Genomic DNA, 5208 nt, shown 5'->3' on the forward strand with positions numbered 1-5208 from the left:
TGTTATCACTAGCAGCGCAGTTCTGTTTTTCTTTATTTTACAAGGGGAAGGTTTTCTATTTTTTACTGAATTGCTTATTAAAACAAAGTCATGCACAACAATATTTTACATAAATAAGTTGAAATTTAACCTCACGGTTTTCAGAATTATGAGGATGTCACTGAAATAAAGTGTACCTTTTTCATAGATTTAGCAAATGCAAATTGCGGCACTAATTAAACCACTGGCTCATAATTCAGAGACCTGTCATTCTACTCCATGGGCTGTGAGCAGGAAGTGAAAGCGTAAAAAAGATGACAAAATCGAAAGCAGAAAATATTTTCCTGGTATTGTAAGATTACTACATATGATGTTTGATTTACTAGAGATTAGAACAGCTCTTCCTCTTTCACTGTGATTTTAGCAAGCATGCACCCACCCAGTAGTCATTTTCTATTGCTGTACACGTCTGATGACGTCTGATGACGTCTGATGACGTGTACACGCTGCTCTTTGACCACACATTTGCTTCCCTGTGTTTCTCTGGTTAAAAGCTATAATATGACACAGATGCGTCCTCAGGTCTAAATGGGTTAAAACCATTAAGACCTGAGACCAGATTCTACCAAATGTCTTCTAAATTCTGACATTTTTCCGAAAAACGACCAGAAGCAAAGATTTGAGTTAAAAATGTTCACTGTGAAATATAAATATATATTCAAAAACTTGCGGCACATTTTCACAAACCTATTTTTCAACAGCTAAAACAGTTAAAAGCTAAGGTGACACAGATGTGTTCCAGGTCTTAAAGGTCCAGCTGATATCAGAAGAAGCGTATGTAATTTGGCATCCCCTCACTCGGGTATCATCTTTGCCCATTCTCTGCATACAGTATGTGCCTGGATGGCATACCGTATCACAGAAATTCACATTTCAGTGCAGACTGCAGAACATGTCATAATGAAAAGAGCTATGAAAAAAACACATGGCTCATGGCCTACAAGGTAAGACAATGTATCACATAAAAAAGGATACAGTACATTTAAATGTTTTTTTTGGTGGCTTTTGCCTTTATTTTTTTTATGGAGGGACAGACAGTAGGCTGACAGGAAATGGGGAGAGAGATGGGGGGGGGAAGACATGCAGTAAAGGCCGTCGGGATCTGGAGTTGAACCCACGGCACACTGCCAGACTGGATTGCCAGCCAAGGTGCCTGGACCACTGAGCCATGGCCCAGGCCAGGATACAGTACATTTACCCAGCCCCACAGGTTACTAATCTAAGAGAGGCACTCATGCCGGTGTCCTCTAGTGTACCTGACAGAACTACGGCCAGGGTCTGTCATTTGTCCAATTAGTCCATTCAGTGAGCGATCCCGCAGGTCAGGCAGAGCCATGAAGGTGGTGAGACCCAAAGTACAGAAGAGCACGGGCTCTAGTGCTCCTGGGTGTCTCTAACAGAAGAGCACGGGCTCTAGTGCTCCTGGGTGTCTCTAACAGAAGAGCACGGGCTCTAGTGCTCCTGGGTGTCTCTAACAGAAGAGCACGGGCTCTAGTGCTCATGGGTGTCTCTAACAGAAGAGCACGGGCTCTAGTGCTCATGGGTGTCTTTAACAGAAGAGCACGGGCTCTAGTGCTCCTGGGTGTCTCTAACAGAAGAGCACGGGCTCTAGTGCTCCTGGGTGTCTCTAACAGAAGAGCACGGGCTCTAGTGCTCATGGGTGTCTTTAACAGAAGAGCACGGGCTCTAGTGCTCATGGGTGTCTTTAACAGAAGAGCACGGGCTCTAGTGCTCATGGGTGTCTTTAACAGAAGAGCACGGGCTCTAGTGCTCCTGGGTGTCTCTAACAGAAGAGCACGGGCTCTAGTGCTCCTGGGTGTCTTTAACAGAAGAGCACGGGCTCTAGTGCTCCTGGGTGTCTTTAACAGAATTCTAGGACACTGACATTGTACTCACTGACATAGTATTACCTCCATGGACATAGCAGCGCTACCTGCTTTAGGTAGGATCGGAAGCTTTACGGAAATGGGAAAAGAAAGTAGGATTTAAAAAAAAATATTTAGCCTATTATTTTCTTTGCATCGCAATTATAGTCAAGTCTACCTCAGTCTGTGTCCTCTGTGACTGTGTATCATTTTCTCTGACAGGCAATCTCCATGCACACTTCTCCCCTGACCACATATTAAGTGTTAATTTAACACGCAAGTGTTAACACAGGGGAGCTTACTCAACTCACCACACACACGCACGCACGCACACACACACACACACACACACACACACACACACACACACACACACACACACACACACACACACACACAACAGCTCTGGGGCTGCATGGTTTGAGGTGATGAGCGGGGTGGCAGGTGAACACGTTCAGATTTGTACCGTCAGTGGCTGCTGACTCAGCTGATTTGAAGAAGCAACTGTCACCCTCCAGGCCTGGCCAGCAGCCAATCAGTTTAGGAAATCGATTCAGCTTCAACAGAACAGAGTGCAACGCCTGAAGGGTTCTGATGTATAGCCGTGTGTGTGTGTGTGTGTGTGTGTGTGTGTGTGTGTGTGTGTGTGTTACGTAACTAGGTAACTGGTTACACTGCTCGTGACACATCATGCCACCATATATGGCCGTCTCCATTTATGGATAGCCATACATGGATAGCCATACATGGAGAAGACTGCATAATCACCTAGATCGGCATATATGGAGCCGGCCAGCAACTCTACATCTGACCTCAAACCTCAAATCATTAGATCTCCATATATGGAGGTGACCTGTTCTGACATTCCATATGTTGATCCTTCCCCATTCATCCTTCCTCTTCCATGTCTCCCTTTTGACTGATACCTGTCCATTCAAACTCTAGACGGGCCCGCCCCAAAGTTATTAGTGCAGCCGCGCCCGGCAGCCGGCGAAAACTAGAGTTCTCAACAGGCCCGAAAATTAAGGCCCGGCCTTACCTGGGCCCTTATTAAACCCTGTACACTCAAGACACTGCCCCCGCCGCCACCTTTAGATCTCCATATATGGAGCTGACCTGTTCTGACATTCCATATGTTGATCTGACCTCATCAAACCCTGTACACTCAAGACACGCTCCATATATGGCCAGACCTCATCAAACCCTGTACACTGAAGAAACTTCCCCCACTGCCACCCTTAGATCTCCATATATGGAGCTGACCTGTTCTGACATTCCATATGTTGATCTGATCCCCCCACGCCAGGGGCGAGGTCGCTTCTCGCCCTCAGGGCGTTTTTCTGGCAAAGGTTGTCGGGATCAACACAATGTTAGGCTGGATTACCAGCCATTGGGTTAGTATTTCTATTTACACATGGAACACTAAGCCTTGTTACAAACTCTAAAATCAACAGATATCTCTCCCCCCTCCTTCCTGTAGCTATTGTACCACTGGAGCCTGACAAATACTAAGTCAATATGGAGATTAAAAAATACTATATCATTAAGTTACTGGCAATTGAATAAATATGTTCCATTGGTTCCAGTTAATAGCAATGAGGGAGACTGTGCAAGACAAGAGAAACCCACAGCAGCGTAGCATTAAAATCAATCAGATTCAAACAGTTGTGAAAAGGTTACCATGGGCTATTTCTATTCATTTTCTTTCTCACCAAGGCAACCACTTCACTTTCTGTCTGAGGTTGCTTCCCTCAGGCGCACACCAATAATTAATTTGCTCTGTTTCACCATTTCCTCCCTGATTCCTCCTTAATTCCCCTGTCTACTCTCTACCACTCTGCTCTTCTATCGGTCACCCACTAAACACACGCACGCACGCACGCACGCACGCACGCACGCACGCACGCACGCACGCACGCACGCACGCACGCACGCACGCACGCACACACACACACACACACACACACACACACACACACACACACACACACACACACACACACACACACATTTTAAATTAACACATGAATGCATAATTATGTTATCAACCAGTCTACATGGTCAAATTTGTGGCACAGCTGAGCTCTGACAACCACTGCAGAATACACTGAGTTTGAACCTAATGGAAGAAACTACCAGTGTGGTCTAGGCGTCTAGCCCGAGGTTCCCAACCAGTACTTGAGCCCCCCTCTGGTGGTACTCAAGAGGAGTCTCCCAAAAAAGAAGAAAAAAGGCAAAAGTGGAATGAAATATTTATATTAATATAGGTAGTTCTTCTGACCAAGCAATTGGTTGAAATAGGCTCTCCAGTCTTGCCGAAATGAATGAATGAATGAATGAATGAATGAATGAATGAATGAATGAATTTTATTTATATAGCACCTTTCCAAACATAAAGTTACAAAGTGCTTTACAGACAGGTTAAAAACAGCAAATATAAAGGACATCAAAACAAAAACATCAAGACATCAGAAACATTAAACTTGAAAAATAACAGGGCATCAAGACAATATTGAAAATACAATAATTAGCTAAAACACTTGACATACAAATGGGTTTTTAAAAGCATTTTAAAAGAAGACACTGACTCCGCTATAAGGGCAAAGGGCAGGGAGTCCGAGCCGCAAGGCCCGGTTCCCTCGAGTGACTAGAAATGAGCATGACAGCACCTAGCTGTTAAAAGATTTGAGGATGGATTAATCACATACTATTATCAGTTGGGCTGATTAGACATAACAATAGGATGGGGCAGGTCTACGCTCCTGTATTTTGACATCAGTTATTATGGTGGTACTTGGAGAGCCAGATTTTTTCTGTGGTGGTACTTGGTATAAAAAAGTTGAAAACAATAATTGACATTAGAGATGTCCCTCGGTATCGGTACCGGGAAAAGTATCGGATCGGCCCTTATTTAATATCGGGTCATATCGGTATCGGTGAAAATGCCAGTTTAACCACAGATCCGACACAGGGGTAAGGCCGGGGTTGACACTATGGCAGGTAAATAAAATGTTGGGGCATGTGGAATTTGCTTTGGAGTTGCCCAAACTGCAAGTGCACATTTGAGTGAGGAGTCTGCTATAAACACAACACGAGATATATAGCTAGATAGCTATAAACACAACATGAGAATCACGACACTGGTATCGGTATTCAGTATCGGTATCGGCTAACACAGAAATTGAGGTATCGGGATTGGATCGGAAGGGAAAAAAGTGTATCGGGACATCCCTAATTGACATAGGCCTAGAAATTAGAATACTCTGATAAACCAGAGTTGGTTAGCCAGCTTGTGTCAATAAGG

This window comes from Electrona antarctica (genome assembly GCF_951216825.1).
Source record: "Electrona antarctica genome assembly, chromosome: 14".
Classification (NCBI taxonomy): domain Eukaryota; kingdom Metazoa; phylum Chordata; class Actinopteri; order Myctophiformes; family Myctophidae; genus Electrona; species Electrona antarctica.